General features: G+C 47.3%; 1 protein-coding gene across 2 annotated transcripts in view; it reads right to left on the bottom strand.

Moving 5' to 3' along the window:
- Nucleotides 1-18,267, bottom strand: part of LOC147727221 (cytochrome P450 1A4-like) — a 254,243-nt gene that overhangs the window by 152,107 nt on the left and 83,869 nt on the right. The gene's annotated exons all lie outside the window — the stretch shown is intronic.

Raw genomic sequence — 18,267 nt, 5'->3', positions numbered from 1 at the left:
TGGAGGACACGTCAGACCTGCAAGTAGCCATGGAACGCATGCAGAAAGTCACCAAGCTCCTGCACGACAAGCTGGACGACCAGGAAGGGCGTTCGCAACGAAACAACGTGCGCATCCTTGGACTTCCAGATACGGAGGGGAAGGGGGCCATGGACCTCTACGTGGAGGATCTCATAAAGAACAAACTGCAACCTAAAGGCCTGTCCCACTTCTTTTCGGTGGGGAGGGCGCACAGAGTTCCGGGAGGTCCGCCCAAGACAGGAGCAGCGCCGAGACCTGTGCTGGCCAGGCTCTTCAATTTTAGGGACAGGGATGCGATCCTGCAAGCGGCAAGAACCTCACCACCTGTTAGGATCCAAAATGCAACCTTGGCTTTCTTCCCAGACTACACGGCAGAGGTGGCCAGGCGTCGCAAATCGTTCACGGAGGTGAAAAAGGCTTTGCGGGACAGAGAATTGCCATACTCCATGTTGTTTCCTGCTAAGTTGCGTATTGTGGCCGAGGGGAAGACGTGGTTTTTTGATACTCCGGAAGTGGCACAAGAATGGCTAGAGGGCTGGAGACCAGCGGGACAGCGACATCGCCCACATCGGGACCGCCCGACACATCGCAAAGATAAGACAATGAACAATCAGACCTCCCACTCGCCCCGTCAAGACGGCGCTGAAGAAACGGAATCAGATCTTGAAAGGGACCCGCTTGACTCTGGACAACTGGCTCCGGTCTGAAACCAGACTATAGTATACGGGACTGAGTGTGGCGCGAAGGGCCTTGGACCTGGCGTAGCTGAGTAAGGTGGGCACAGTCAGTGCCTATAAGGGACTCACCAACCCCACGAGCAAGTAAGATGGCTGGGGAAGGACTAAAGCACTCTGCAAAGTTGGGGAATCGGGCGGGGGTTTGTCCGAGGAGCAGGGTAGCAGGGAGGGGGGACGGGAATGAAGTTTTCTTGTTAGAGTTCATGTTTTTGTTCATAGTCATCACGCAGCACTCACACTATACCATCACCTCGAATGTCGCCATTCTCTTACACTGTATGGCACGAAGCAACACATGTATTTATCCTAGAGAAGCACTTAATGCGAAGCTCTCACACCGGCTCAATGGCCAGGCCGCTTCACAACACGCCCGCTGAGGGCTCCCCTGTAGCTATGGGGGTGCCCCCATTGCGCATGCTAACCTGGAATGTCAGAGGCCTAGGAGACAAAATAAAAAGAGGCTTGGTACTGCAGGCCATAAAGAGACAAAGCCCGGATTTGGTCCTTCTACAGGAAACCCACCTTGCGGGATCCACTTGCAAAGCACTTGATAGGCGCGGCTATTCAATGGCGATACATGCTGAATTCACTACCGGCTCCAGGGGGACGGGAATACTGGTAAAGAAGTCATCTCCCTTTATCATAACACATCGCGTGGCGGATGATCAGGGTCCCTTTGCTGCACTACATGGCCAGTGGGAAGGCAGATCTCTTAATATAGTATCGGTATATATCCCCCCGGCACTGCACTCCGTGGCCCTGCCTGCACTAGGCAACTTCCTCCTTAACCTTCCTGTAGGGGATACGATTATTGGGGGGGACTTCAATGCAATCATGGATCCACTAATGGACACCTTTCCCACTAGGGCCCGCTCACGAGGAACGGCTTCACTCTCGGATTTTGTAGAGGCCCTGGGCATCATAGACATCTGGCGGCACCTACATACCGAGGACACTCAGTACACCTACTATTCAGCCGTACATAATAGCCTATCCCGTATAGATTACTTTCTAGCCCTGGGGTTAGGACTGGGAATGGTGGACAAAGTGGACATTCTACCCAGGGGCATCTCTGACCATTCCCCGATTGCTCTATCGCTTACCACCAGGGAAAGAAAATGTGCTAGGCTCTACCCAATTTACCCAAATTTCTTAAAAGTCCCGAAGATTCGGAAGAAACTTAAACTAGCGACAACGCAATATTTTGCTGAAAATACGGGGACGGTGACATCACCATCAGTCCTGTGGGAAGCATACAAAACAGTCCTCCGGGGGGCGGCCATAGCAGCCATAACGGGGCACAAACGAGATTCCCGGAAGGAACTCACAGAACTGGAACTAGCACTCAACACAGCCAACACTGCACACATGGAGAACCCCTCCCCGGCCACAACACACACACTCATGATTCGGCAACAACATTACCAGGCCCACCTTAAGACGACAGAGAAGGGTTACATCGCGAACACTAAACATAGAATATATGACGTGGGTGACAAAGCGGGTAGAATGCTGGCATGGTTAGATAAGAGGGGGAATGGAACGAAAGGCATTCAAAGACTACACAGGGAGGAAGGGCGGACACTAACACACCCAGAGGAAATAGTTTACGCCTTGGCTCAGCATTATCAAAAAATATATACCCCAGACCGCATAGTCACAAAGCAAATGGCAGCAGCAACACTGGCGGACATTGCCGTCCCCAGCATTACGCAGGAAGATATGCTAGCCCTGGAAGTAGACCCGACTGAAGAGGAAATTCAGCTGGCAATCCAGGCATTACAGTCTGGTAAGGCACTGGGTCCAAATGGGTTACCCGTGGAATGGTACAAGTCCATGGCTCCGGAGCTCAGTGCCCCCCTGCTGGCCATGTATTTAGAAAGCAGGGAGAAGGCAGAACTGCCGATAGACCAACGCACAGCCACGATTGTGGCCATACCTAAGCCGGGGAAACCCCCGACTGAATGTGCCTCGTATCGACCGATATCATTACTTAATATTGAGGCCAAGATATTGGCTAAGCTTCTGCCCACCCGTCTGCAGCCGCACCTAAGTACCCTGATCCACCCTGACCAGTCAGGCTTTATGCCTCACCAAAGCACGGCGCTGAATCTCCGGAGAGTTCATGGAGTGATGGCCCGTGCACACCTCCTCTCGGAGAGGGCTGTGATTCTCTCCCTCGACGCTAAAATGGCGTTCGACCTCGTGGAATGGGAATATCTCTTCATGGTACTTGAACGTATGGGATTTGGGCCGAAATATATAGCCTGGATACGACTGCTCTATACAAAGCCAGTCGCACAAGTAGTGGCTAATGGCCACATATCGCCGAGGTTCCAGTTAGGCAGGGGAACTAGACAGGGTTGCCCCTTGTCGCCCTTGCTCTTTGCGCTGGTGCTAGGGATGGGAGGACAAAGTCTCTCTATACGCCGATGACATGCTCATCTACATGACGGCACCTGACGACGGCATCCCAGCCCTGCTAGAACTCTGTAACACGCACGGACGCTCGTCGGGCTACACCCTGAATTGGTCAAAATCTGTTGTGTACACACTGAAAGGCCCGGCACCGAGGTTGCGGGATGACTGGCCCTTGACTACGTCAACAACCTCCTTCAAATACCTGGGTATTATCATCACGAGTGAGGAAACAGACTTCTTTGCCAGTAACTTAAAGCCACCTATGGATCGCCTACGGGCGGACGTTAAACATTGGGCGGCCCTGCCCCTGACTCTACTGGGAAGGGCGGCATTATACAAAATGATGGCACTGCCGAGGCTCCTCTATGTCTTGGAAAACACCCCACATCTGGTGCCACCACGATACTTCAAGCAGATCGTGGCGCTGGTCTCTACCTTGCTCTGGGATACTGGCCCGACACGTATAGCGTACGACAAGTTGGTTAAAAGCTGGTATGAGGGAGGAATAGCACTCCCTAACATTCAGCTGTATTACTGGGCGGCCCAGCTAAAAGTAATAAATTATTGGATCCACACCCCGAGAGAGGACCCGGCCTATCGGGCGGACTGGTCGCAGCTTGGAACGGACTGCATGCTGTCAGTGCTATACAATAAACCGCAACTTAAAAGTCTAATCGGTCCGACCAGACACACGGCGACCCTATGGCACATGGCGCAGGCTCGCCTGGGATGGGCAGGAAGAATCACCAAAATGACGCCATTATGGGACACAAAATCATTGGGAAATCTCAGGGGCTGTAAGGGTTTTGAACGGTGGGACTCCATAGGCATTTCTACGGTGGGGGACCTCTGGGACAATGACACGGTAATACCATTTCCACACCTACAGCAGCAATATAACCTCGGACCCACGGAAACATTCCGTTATGTACAAATTAGACACGCACTACTTCGAGCGATTCCTGCGGATACTACTCTGCCGGACTCCTCTCCGTTAGAAGATAGGCTACTAACAGACTTCATGATCCAAAGCGCGACCTCACTCACATATGAAAAACTGATCAATAATTTGAAGGACCCCACACTGAAACTCAAAGAAAGGTGGGAGGGAGAAATAGGCGAAACGGATGAATCTGAGTGGAATGAGGCGCTGGCCTCCCCAAGAGAGGTTGGAATCTCGAGTAAATTCAGACTGGTGCAACTCAAAATTTTACACCGCATCTACTACACCAGGACGCTACTTCACAGAATACAGAGAGCGCCACATCCCTTTTGCTTGAGAGGCTGCGGGGAGGAGGGGACATTACTTCACACACTATGGGAATGCCCACGAATACGAGAATTCTGGAGGCAGATAATGCGCACGATCTCCCAAGCACTTAAAATTTCCGTGTTGCCGGAACCGCGCAAGTGCCTTTTAAACATTTGGGACCCCAATGACTTGGGTAGATATGAGCTGATCTGGGCAACACTGGCCATGACAGTGGCAAAGCGAGATATAGCACAGAAGTGGGGCGCACCGTAACTACCCACCGCGAGTAGATGGGCTAAAAACATGGACATCCTGATGGTCACAGAAAGGGCAGTATACACCCTACGCGCGGCGCCCCGCAAGTGGAATAAGGTATGGGTAGCATGGAATGTGTATAGGGGAGAGATCTGTGACCCGTTGCCAGAAGGGGACGACCTAGACTCGGAAGGGGAAGAGGAGTGAAAGAGTGGAATGGGGGTGTTAACCTTAGCGAAATGAACACACAATGGTTTTTGCACTGACCTGGCTATGTAATGGTGAGAACACTAAAGAAATGGCTGATTGAAGAGGTGGGTGGAAACACATTGGCAATGATGACACCGGTTTGGGGGGGGGGCTGTTTGTTTATTCTAGAATATAAAAGCAATGTTACTGTTGAATAAAGCATAAAGGGGGGAACAATATTACAATGTAGTACATATGACTAGAACGTACGAAAATGTATCTAAGAGTCTTCAAAAGTTTAATACATCACAATCTGAGCTTCTAACATGAGTACTGCCACCTATGAAGAAATGACTGTACGAAATGTAACCATGACCATTTGAATGTATGTTACTATGTGAACAATAATCCTTCCTGTCAATAAAGATTTAAAAAAAAAAAAAATAGATGATTGTTTCCCGTCCACCAATCCTGTTCGTCCATCTGTTTTAGCTTTCCCTTTCTCCTCCCGTAGACGAAGTGCCTCAGTTCGAAGTTTAACCAGCCGCCTGATCGTATAGTCACCTGGGGGAGAGTAAAAAGACCTTTATGTAATTGCTTACAATCGATTGCCACATCATCAGGTTCAAGAATATCAGAAACTTTTCGAAACCTGTCAACAACTTCTTTTGCAAAATGCTCAGTAAAATATCTCTGCTCTCTATCCTGCCATACCTTTAAAGTTTCTAAAATATCAGAAACAGTAACAGTATCCTGAGGTGACTGTCGAGCAATCTTTCTAAGTTCAGCCGCACGATCAACCGACATCATAGAGTGGATATCACGTTTCGTTTTATCTGCCCCGGAATCCTCATCTTCATCAGATGGAGCGGACGGAACGACATACGGAGACGGAGGACGATCTAACAAAGAAAAATCATCTTGCGGTTTATTAAGGACAGGATAAAGAGGTTGTCGAACAGCATATTGCCCAGATATCTGTAATCTGCGCTCCTTCTCCTGTCTCTCTTCCAATTCTTTCGCCTCCTTCTTTCTTAGTTCTTGCGCTTTTTCATACACATTCTTCCATTGTTCTTTCTCAATCAGCACTTGCTTATGTTTCTCACGCTCACGTAATCCTTTCACCCACATTCGCACACTCTCAAACATATCTTGTCTAGATTTTTTCTTAAACATACACTGTTCCACATACTCAATCTTTTGCATATCAAACGACCCATACTTCGGCCAGCATAACTCAGGATCCTTTCGCGTGTATTTCCTCCACAATGTGCTGTACATTATAGAAGAAAGACCATATTTAACATACATCTCTCTATGAGGCGTCCCCTCTGGGGGAGCCGGCTGCGATTCCTCAAGACTTAACCGGTTATTTCCACAAAAGCAGCACAACCTACGAAGTGCGCTAAAAGCAGGCATGCCAAAAATAGTGCAAAATATGCAGTATTATAATCAAAGTAGCACTTAAGGTATCTGTAATACGTTGTGCCGTTCAAATCAAAATCGCATTGTAGAGAAAAATCTCCTCATTACTTGCCTATATGTATTGCAACACATATATTTCACTTACACATACACATCATTGACTAGTCATTCCAAACCAAAATTACCACAGCAAGTGTATCCTAAAACTGCCTTGCCAATCCCAGGCTTCCAAAACCCACAGCAAGTAGCGTACAACGGTTCTTACCAATCACAGGGCGTCCAGATTCCAACTGCCCAGTTTTAAATTCGACCAAACGGCCACTGCACGACAAACCAACAGAAGAGATCTCAGTCGAGGACCGGCACCACCTGGATGGTCAAATCGGAAAGAAAGGAAAAAACGCCTTGGATGCCAAGACTCGGGTCTCCTCTGGCATGCGATTGCGTCCGCAGTGAGATTCTAATCCTTCGTCACAACCACTCCTTCGGGTATCCGAGTCGCCGATGAGGCCCACGTTGGGCACCAATTTGTTGTAAGCAAACCTCAGCTAGGCCTACTTAGTGCAAGGGGTTCTGCACAGAGTCCTCAGACCTTTGGAAGAAGTTGGCAATGAAACTGGAAAATACAAAAGCTAAGTTTATTAAACCTTTAAAGGTGGTACTACAGTCCACACAACACCCTTCAGTACTGTATAGAGTAGCACACCGAACTAAAGCACATGACCCCTTTTATACACAATGAGGGGGCTCAAAAGAAGGAAGTACAGAAGACAAGAGCAGTTTCATGACCATACAATGACATATTGGAAGGCACAATCGATAGGTGGGCGGAGTTAACAGTCTTCGGAAACTAGTAAACACATTCCTATCTGGAACTAATTAGTAACGGTCATAGACCCTACTGCACATGTCTGGACATGCTGGAAGAGGGGAATACTAAATATTGCCTGTTTCTGGGCAGACTTCAGGCGCAGTTAACAAGAAGGTAGGACAAAGCACATGACGAGCACATGGCGATGTATGGCATACAAAATGGCCATTGCAAATACAAAATGGAGTCGGTACATTTGTTACGATAATGGTCAAACACAGTATGTCTTCTGCTAATGCTTAACCTAATCGCCGTTGATTTACAACAGAAACAGAGTGCTGTGTAACAGCATTGTAAGAGGTGCGAGAGGTCTGGTGCGGCTGCCGCGCTCTGGACCTGGGCGAGCTGACATTTTGGGTGCCTGGCGGGGTGAAGAGAACACTGCCTGAAAGTTGGAGTCCCGCATTGCTGTGTGCGTCTGTGCTGTTTGGCATGGGAACCTATTAAAGCCAGCCAGAAGCACGCATTGGAGCGGGCCCAGGAAAGGTACTGTGGACGCTGATGTGCAAGCGCTAGGATCATGCTTGGGGATTAATAACTGGCGGAATCAGCGGGACAGAAGGCACTGTTGGCGGCATTGCCTAGCTTGATGGCAGATTTCCAAATGGCGCAGGTACGATCAGAGCACAAGGAGACTGTGTGGTGCTTTGAGTAGGGGCCAGCACTACTGAACTGCTGTTAAGGGAGTGAGGCAGAGGAAAGGAGCGATTTGTGAAGGTGTAGGCCGCCACTTGGGGAATCTAAATTTAAAAGGAGGGTAGTGCTGGACGGAGTGTAGAAAGGATCAGTGAGACGTGGACATACTAAGAGAGCCAGACCACTGGACGGATTCTAAACAATGAACTATAGAAAAGGCCACTAAAGCTTGGTTGAGGACTCTCTGGTGGGCGCAGACGCTGATCGGCGGAACACTAGGTTGATGGTGGTGTCAGCAAGGAGAGGCCGCAAGACATTGGGAGACGTGGAGGCTGGACCTGGATGTCCTGCACAGCGGGTGGAGCTACAACACAATAGACTGGGGGCACTGCCCACAGACCAGGATGAATAGAAGTCTGTCTAGAGTTGCGGTGCGGCTGCCCTGGGACGGAGGCTGCACGTGTGAAGGAGTGAGTGGCCATCTGGGGACAGGGAACCTGGTCTGAGTGGTGGACAGCTACATAGATAAGTCAGGAATGGGACGGTGGCACGGATACAGTAAGAGAGGCCCGGGAAGGAACCGTGGGGGCTGAGTGAGACTCTGGACGCATCTTCCCCGCCTCTGAGAGTGGCCGCAGGGGGATTGGGAAAAGTCTGGTTCCTCAGTGGAAAGTGGCGCTGAACAGGGTCGGCGACAGAGGGAGATCACTAAGAGGAGGACTGCTGATATAAGTGAGCTGCGATTGGAGGTGCTTGTGGGGAGAGCAGGCAGAGTGGTAGCTTGCAGAGTCAGGAGGGAGCACTGTTTCAGAGAAAGCTGTTGTGATTGTTAGAGGCACATGTTTACTACAGATGAGGTGCGATAGGAGGACCGCCTAAGCGCTGGATCCTACACCGCAATTACGGATAGGGAAGCCAAGAGGAAAGCAGACGGGCGTGCCCCCTGACCAGGAAGATGATGCGGGTGCACCAGACAAAACAGAGGGGACTGCGTGGCAGGCAGAGGGGATGATGCAACAACATGTGGATCAGAAACTCAAGGCCATAATGGATACCAAGGAAGCTCTTCAGCTGGACATTGCGCATGTGGCACAGTGATTGGGTCTACTCTGTGCTGACCATGCTAAATTTGCTGACAGAGTGAAGCAGACAGAAGGCACCCCGGAGTCTCTAGAAGCTGCCCAAAAAGCAGTGGAGGCCGAGCTGGAGGATGTTTGTAGATGCTTACAAACCTTGGAAAGGAGGGCGCAGGATGCTGAAGGGAGGAATCTAGGGAATAATATTCGAGTGGTAGGGCTGCCAGAAGGAGTGGAAGGGGCCAACATGGTGGACTATCTGGAGGACTGGTTAAGGAAGGAGGTGGCACCTGAGGGCTTGTCGTCATTTTATACTCAGGAAAGAGCTCATAGGGTACCGGCTAGTCCATTGGCGCCTGGGAGGCCGCCAACACCGGTAGTGGCTAGACTGCTTCACTACAAGGACAGAGACTTCTAGCTGCATGAGGCCCGAATTGCAGGCCCGTATTCGTTTTTAGAAGTCAAGAGGGCACTTTGAGGTGAAGGCATCCAATACTCCCTGATGCTCCCGGCACGCCTCAGGATAGTCATGGACAGGAAGACATACTTCTATGACAGTCCTGAGGAAGCCTGGAGTTGGCTGGAATTGTATAGTGCTGGTACTGGGGAAGCAGGTGATATGTTTTAGCTAGGAACCGGAATCAATATTGTGACTTTATGCCCTTGTACGGCTATAATCAATAATATCCCTATAATGGCATAAGAATCAGATCCATATTTCTGTAAATCGCCCTTGCAGTCCAAGGCACGGCAAGAGCTACTTCCTTGGATTCCGAGAGAGCACACCGAGTTCTTTCGACACACCAAACCTCCAGCAACCTGGGAAATCCCCACTTGCTTTGTTTTGATTTGTAATACAACTCCAGCAAGCACTGTAAGAACGGCCAGTTCTTAGTGACATCTTTATTGACGTCTTATGTCCAAACCGTACGTCAAACTCGGCACCTTTCAGGTATAAATATACCAACGTTGCCTTAAGCAAACACACAGTGGTGGTTTTGGAGCAGAGCAGCTAATCTACTTTCCAAGAACCCAGCAGACGCGAGAAGCCCACGGACGCTGCCCCTCCTCTTTGACGCGCTGAGAAAGACGCTGTCATTTCTCCTGCCGAGAAAATCCAGCTCCGGCGTTTCCAGCCTACCCTTGCGAGTGACTGGGATATCGAGTCCAGAGAGAGAGATACCAGACCTCCTACATTCTATTCCCAAGGTACAGTGCTGACTAAACCCTTAGAGAGAATTCTTGAACAGATCCTTGGCAACAAACCTATTTAACTCAAACTGCTACTTACTTACTCCTTCCCACGTATTAGGCTTAGGTCAAGTACACCGGGGTAGGCGTAGTTTAGAAGCACCAGTTGAGGACGTTAGCCTATGTATATATCTATGTATATATTTTATCCATTTTAAAGTGTCTTATGGCTAAGAAACCATATCAATGTTTTTACAGTATTATTTTATAGTACTCCTTTTACTGTAGGTACTTTACTTTATATTAAGTATTGCAATTGTGGCAATTCATTTCTCTTGCATGAGAAGGAAGACTGCTCAATAAATAATATCTTTTATTGAAAACGCCAGTCTCTCTCTTCTCTGCACTTTGGTGAAACTAAGAATGCACATCTGACTGAGTGAAATAGCTGTTTATTGTTTTCACACAACTCTAGAGATTTACTCTTATTCTGAGGGAGCAAAGTTGTCATGTTTATGCGGTTGTCGGAAGCTGAATCCCTTCTTGTCTAAGCCAGGGAAGCTGATCTCTTCCTATTCATTCAAGAAAGTTTCCAGTGACCTCTGAGCTAGCTGGCGCAAACCTAAATTAAGTCTAACATAGTCAGTAGAGACCTAGAAGACCTCAGTCCTACCTCTACACTGCTGTTTATGTTATTCCAATGTGCAGGGCCTATAGGGAAAATAGGAACTACACTACATGGTGCCCAATGTTTGGTAAGGCGATAAAACTAACGCAAGACGTTAGAGTAACTCAGTCGAGCTTTTTCACACAGACCCTTTTCCCGTAAATACGCCAATAGACGTCTGGTGTAAGCATGGGCGGAAAATCCGTTTCGCTCGCGAATTTTGCGGATTTTCGGTAAATTCGCAATCCGCGAGATTTGCGAATCTCCCGCAAAATCCGCAAATCCGCGAGCAGCGGATTTTGCTCGCACTGTTTGCACTGTTCGCGTGAGTTCGCGCCCCGCGAATAAGTGCAAAATTGCAGAAATACGATCTTAGCAAAACTGAAACTACTTACCAGGTTCAAAAGTTCAGGCTCATCATTAGTAGCCATTTCCTGTAGTGCTTCCTGAGGGGCCCCTCCAGAGTTCAGTTGCCAGTTGCAACTATTATGTGACCCTGCTCTGAACCTCAGAATAGTTACACATATGCCACAAAGGTCCTGAATTACAGCTAAGGGAGACAAGCAGGAGCCAGGCTGGAAGTTCAAATCCATTAATCAGCCCCTAATTCATTATTGTCAGTTGGGGCAGGGCAGGTGTTGTAACTAATATTGCAACAATGAAAGCACTTAGCAAGTGCAAAAGATCACTAATCAGGAAGCACTAAGGAAGCAGGTGCCAGCTAAAAAAATATTCTGTGACACATTAATCAGCCCCAAATTAATTCAGGTCACTTGAGGCAGGGAAGGTGTGCTTGCGTTGCCATAATAATGTACACTGACTGGACAACCAGAGGGTGCTGTGATGAAACAGAGGGTGGCATGGGTGGGCCAGAGGGTGGCATGAGTAGTCAGAGAGTGGCAGTGGTGACAGAGAGTGGCAGTGATGAAGAAGAGTGTCCCAAACAGGCTGGACACGTAGAAAGAACAAGTTCGCGAAACTTGCGACCCGACAGGTAAGTTCGCAATTTGCGACATTGTACAAAACCCTCGCGAACTGGCAGAAACCCGCGCAAACACAAAAAAAAAAATCCGCAAATTCGCGAGAATTCGCGGATTTTGCGGATTGCGAGTTCGCAAATCCGCAAAATTCGCGAACGCGAGATTCGCAAAATTCGCCCATGCTTAGTCTGGTGTGGGTGAAAGGTTAAAATCCACCAGAACTTAGTAGGAAGAGATTCCTATGTAGAGTTTTTGGTTTAGTCAACGTTGAAGGAGACAGTGTTCCAAAAATATTGTGCACCTAATCTTTTGTTTCCTTGAAACTTGATCTGCAACAAAAAACCTTTCTGACAGTAAAATGCCAGACAGTGAAGACGACAGGGAGGCATTGAGATTAGCAAATCAGCTAATGGAGGACGACAAAAGTCTCCTACAGAGTGACCGAGATTCTATTCTTATTCCGGTCAATATAAGGAAAACCATAACTATTAAACTTATAGAAAATGGATTGACAGCACGAGGTGGTATAGTCATTTTCGTGATAGAGGCACAGGAATATCGGCAGACAGAGGTATTCTATTCATGGATAAACTTTCCAGCGGCAAACGCTAGAAAACATGAGTTCCACTATTACAAAATAGAGGAACCCCCGGAAGAATACACTCCTTTTGAGGAGATTGAAATCCCATTAAATTACCAAGAGCACCTGCTCTGGTTTAAAGGCGCCCTAAAACATATTAATCACATAACCAGGCTCGGTCCACTAGGTAGACCAGGAGCAACGTGGCCGGTACTAGCCAGCTATACACCACATCCAGACATCGAAAAAATGTCAGACCGGGAACTTTTAGCCCAGCTAAAATTACTAATTAAAATTCACAGACAGTTAGTCCAATATGTAATGCGGACTGCAACAGTCCAACCAGCTATTAACATCCCACAGCTGGCCCCTCATCGGGGGAACACAAATAAAATTACACCACAGAACATACAATCATGTCTTGGTAAAACACCTGCAAAACGGGAACAAATTCCATTTTGGCTAGCACAAAAGATAACTCAAATAGAGGCAGTATTCCCGAATACTACCCCTAGTGACAAACACAGAATTCTGACTATCTGTCTTCCAATGGGGGTTGCACCACATGTGGAGGACTGTGACACTTGGGGCACAGTCTTTGCTTCCATTTACACAAAAACACATGGTGTTCCGTCCCTGGCGGTAATACCAGATGTACTAAGACAGATTCAAAATGAATACGGTCCAGAACCTGCTTTAACTCTTGGTATGAAATTACTGAAAGACTTCAAGCAGGTCTCGGCTATATTATTAGCCGACATTAAAGGAGAAGCAGCATCTGTTGCGATCCGTGAAAAATTGAAAGAAACAGATGTCAAGTCAAGTCAAGTCAATAAATTTATATAGCGCGCTACATACCCAGAGGGTCTCAAGGCGCTTGAATAAGGGTGGGGAATTACTTGTCAAATATCCACGTTTTAAGTTGCTTTCTGAATGCTAGGTGGTTCTGAGTAAGGCGAAGGTGAGTGGGAAGTGAGTTCCAGGTTTTAGCTGCCAGGTAGGAGAAGGATCTACCTCCCATGGTGGTTTTGTTGATGCGAGGTACAGTGGCAAGGGCTTGGTTGGAGGATCGTAGCTGGCGGGAGGGGGTGTAGAAGGACAGTCGTGTGTTGAGGCATTCAAGTCCAATTTCGTAGAGTGCTTTGTGTGCGTGGGTTAGGAGGCGGAAAGTAATCCTCTTATTGACGGGGAGCCAGTGGAGGTTTTTCAGGTGACCAGAGATGTGTTCTTTACGCGGGATGTCCAATATGAGCCTGGCGGAGGCGTTCTGGATGCGTTGGAGTTTTTTCTGGAGTTTGGCGGTGGTACCGGCGTAGAGGGTGTTTCCGTAGTCCAGTCGGCTCGTGACCAGAGCGTGGGTGACTGTTTTTCTAGTTTCGGTGGGGATCCAGCGAAATGTTTTTTTGAGCATGCGAAGAATGTTGAAGCAAGATGAAGAAAGGGCGTTGACTTGTCTGTTCATCGAGAGTGATGAATCCAGGATGACGCCCAGGTTCCGTGCGTGGTCCGTCGGGATGGGTGCTTTTCCAAGGGCCTCTGGCCACCAAGAGTCATCCCAGGCGGAGGGGGAGGTGCCTAGGATGAGGACTTCTGTTTTGTCTGAGTTCAGTTTCAGACGGCTGTGCTTCATCCATTCGGCTACTTCTTTCATTCCTTCGTGTAAGTTGGTTTTGGCAGTGTTAGGGTCTCTGGTGAGTGATAGGATCAGTTGAGTGTCGTTGGCGTAGGAGATGATGTTGAGGTTGTGTCGGCTTGCGATGAACGCGAGGGGGCTCATGTATACGTTGAAGAGGGTGGGGCTGAGAGAGGATCCTTGTGGTACGCCGCAGATGACTTCAGTGGCCTCTGACTTGAATGGTGGAAGGCGGACTCTCTGGGTTCTTCCGGTGAGGAACGAGGTGATCCATTCCAGTGCTTTTCCCTGGATTCCGACGTTTCTGAGGCGTTGTAAAAGGGTGCTATGACAGACCGTGTCGAAGGCTGCGGAGAGGTCGAGGAGGATGAGGGCGACTGTGTCTCCATTGTCCAGTAGAGTTCGAATGTCGTCTGTTGCTGCGATGAGGGCGGTTTCAGTGCTGTGCTTGGCTCGGAAGCCGGATTGTGAGGGGTCGAGGGATTTGTTGGTTTCGAGGAATGCGGCGAGCTGGTTGTTGACCGCTTTCTCGATGACTTTGGCCGGGAATGGAAGGAGTGAGATAGGGCGGTAGTTTTTGAGTTTGGTGGGGTCAGCTGTGGGTTTCTTCAGGAGGGCGCTGAGTTCGGCATGTTTCCAGCTTTCTGGGAAGGTTGCCGAGTTGAGGGAGCAGTTGATGACGTCTCGGAGGTGCGGTGCTATAATGGAGTCTGCTTTGTTAAAGATGTGGTGAGGGCATGGGTCTGTGGGGGATCCTGAGTGGATAGAGTTTATCAGACGGATGGTGTCCTCCGTGGAGATTGGCTTCCAGTCATTGAGGATGTTCAGGGGGGGTGGGGGTCCTGCAGGGGGTTGGGTGGGTTAACTGGAATGGAAATAAAGAATCCACTCCAAAAGAAAAAAGATTCCAGTCAAGAGGAAGGTCTCCTCAGCGGAGGGAAAGAACTCTGAACCGAGAACACCAGTCTCCCCAAAGGGAGCCCTCTGAGAAAAGATACAATCTTAGAAATAGGGATAATTTGAAAAAACCTGATAGATATCAAGATGTTGATACATGTCCCTCTCGATCTTTTCAGACTTCCTCGCAGAAATCGGAAAGAAGAGGATGGTCAGAACAAAGGGAAGAGCACGCCAAGTCCAAAGACAAGGAACCTGCTCAAAGTAAAAAACTACAATTTCCCAGAAAGAAGGTAGCCAGTATTAAAGTAATCGAACATGCCGAGAATACTGAAGACACAGCTGAAAAACGGAGAGTGGGCACAGACAATGCTAGACAGCGCAGCAGAAGTGAGCATAGCTCGCACGATCCTGATGAATCATCTGGAGACAGTGGACACAAATGAATACATTCAAGTGGAAACTGCAGATACCAGAGTTAGCGAACCTCATAAAATATACGAAATAACATTGCGTATAGAGGGAGATAAGACTAGGAAAATAAGGGGTCTGTTTTGGGATAACCTCTCAAAAGGCTATGACATCCTGTTAGCTGAGAAAGACTGGCCACCAGAGTTTGTCAGGGAGTGCCCTCATGGCGAAGAAATGATTATGCCTGCCTTCTCAAATCATATTCCATTCATATAAAATATATATATGCTAGAAAATGGGCAGTAGCTCAAGCACCTGCATTATATAAGAATCATGTAGGATGGGATGAGGACTCTCCTCCTCACAAAATCCAGTTAAAAAGTCAACAAACTGCACAAAGACAGTACCCAATTATGCAAGAAGCTAAAAAACAGGTCAGGGAGATCTTAGATCAACTTTAATACCAAGGGGTGATTGAAACATGCACCTCTCAAATGAACAATCCTTTGTTTCCTGTCTCCAAACCAGACGATTCATATCGTCTAGTCATGGACTACAGACACCTAAACTCATGTTGCAAAACATTTGCGGTACAAAATTCGCACAGTGCGGCACTAATGAATAACATAGTTCGCAAAAAATACAAAACAACATTAGACATTTCTAATGGATTCTTTTGTCAAAATATTGCACCAGAAAGCAGGTACTTGACCGCTTTCTCAATATTGGGGTCACAGAAAAATTTCTGTAGACTCCCACAGGGATTCAAGAATAGCCCAGGATTATTCTGAGCCAGAGTAACAGAGTTACTACAAATATATGATGATGAGGCATTAGCTTATGTCGATGACATCTATCTTACAGACGACAACTTGGATACCCACTTGAAAAGAGTGAATACCATAATACTTGGGTTCGCAGCAGAGGGTTACAAATTCAAATTTAAAAAGTCCCGAATTGCCCATCTAACAGTCCTATTTTTAGGATACGAATTATCAAGTGAAGGCAAAAGCATAGCAGACAACTTCTTAGAGAAGTGCGCTGTACTCCAAGCACCAAAAACGCTGAAGAACTTACAATCAATACTAGGCTTCCTGAATTTCGGAAGAACTTACATTCTAAATTATGCAGAGAGGGTTAAACCTCTCTACGAATTAATAAAACCCGATTTTAAACCAATCAACTGGACTCAAAGACACACAGAAATTTTGAGATCATTGCAAACAGACATGTTAGATAAAACAAAATTAGAAACTCGTGACAACACACGCAACCTTGTAATCCGAGTCATCCCAGGAAGATGCAGATTCACGTACCTGACCTCTAATGAGGGAGAAATGGTACCAATAGCTTACAAATCACATTTGTATACAAAAGCAGAAAAAACATTTAGTCTTACAGAAAATACTGTGAAGGCAGTTCATGCGGCTGTAGCAAGAGAAAGAGCCCAAGCACAAGGCAAAGGAATAACTGTTTTCACAGCAGAATCAGCCTTTGAGGCGTTATTCAGCCCAGTTAATCTAAAAACAGTGGCACTAGATCCAAAATGGGTACAGTGGGAAAATTCTCTTGATACAGAAAAGGTGACATACTAATATGTCCCGAACATGAAAAATCTGAATGATTTGAAATATGAAGAAGAATATCCTCTGCCAATCGAAATTCTGCCTCTCCAGGAGTACTCTTGTATAATCTACACAGACAGATTTGTACAACATTAGGATATGGATAAAAAATCCTATAATGCAGCCTGAGCGATTGTTAAAGGTTGCTGGCTGTGTGGTAAATTCAGACCAAAAATAACAAAAACTGAATCACTGAGAAACTGTTCGGCTCAGCGAGCTGAAATCAGATCTTTAAAGATGGCGCTTGAAAATGCCGAACGTGAATTCCCGACACTAATAGTGTGCGATTCGCTTTTCTGCGTAAAATCTTACAATAATGACTTGCAGAGCTGGGTTCAAAACGATTACAAAGATGACACAGGTGCCACAATCAAGCATAAAGTGCTTTGGGAACAGGTAGCTCTTTTACAGAAAGAACTACAAAAGACTCACGTGATACACACATTGAGTCATCAACGTGATGGCGTTCACGTTGCAGGGAATACATTGGCTAATACAGCCACAGCGGAAGCACCTCAACGGGCTTCCGTAGCCACAAAAAAAGCGTTCAGAAAAATATATAGACGGGGAAACGATGCTGGCGGTAAAAACGTCTTCAAAAGGCAACTGTGCAGCACTACCCGTGAACTATCCACTCAATTATACATATGTAATTGACGCAAACTCTGTTTTTTTTGCTCGAATCCCTGGAGTGGGGGATAGGGTGATTCCAAACATGAACAGAAGAGTCGTATTAATAGCGGACGCACATATGGGTGAAGGTCCGAGGCACAACCATATTAAGGAATCTCTGACAGAAATACAATCAGAATACTGGTGGCCGGGGATGAGCCTTCAACATTACAAATTTGTAAAGAGCTGTCCAAACTGCAACAGACATCGCAGCAGTGAACCAACCGGAGTAATGCCATGGCCATTCTTATAGTTAGCATAAGGCTATCTATACGTAAAATCCAGTGTCCCATTAAATTCCTCTTTGAGACTAGATACACTAAAGATGTGGCCCCAGCGCTCGGCTGACGCCAGAACTGTTATAAAAGATTTGCGAGTCTTTATCGGCACATACGCAATTGCCATGCTAGATTCTGACCAGGGTCCTGCTTTTAGCTCTCGAGCTTATAAGGAGGCCATGACCAGCATGGGCATTGAATTGCGGTATTCTTGTCCCTTCCATCCTGAGCAAAATGGGGTTGTGGAAAGAAAAAACCGAGACATAAAGCAATCTATAACGGCAAAGGTATTAGGTTCGGGTGATGGGTGGGTCCAACATTTAATAAGTGTTCAACGTAGTCTTAATAATCTGCCAAGAAATTCTCTAAAAGGTTTCATCCCATACGAACTATTGTTGGGAACTAGAATGTTTATTCAGGATTTAGATAGTCAAGCCTCAGTGGTAGAAG

This window comes from Lissotriton vulgaris, chromosome 3_1 (genome assembly GCF_964263255.1).
Source record: "Lissotriton vulgaris chromosome 3_1, aLisVul1.2, whole genome shotgun sequence".
Classification (NCBI taxonomy): domain Eukaryota; kingdom Metazoa; phylum Chordata; class Amphibia; order Caudata; family Salamandridae; genus Lissotriton; species Lissotriton vulgaris.
This window is presented reverse-complemented; position numbering and strand designations above follow the sequence as displayed.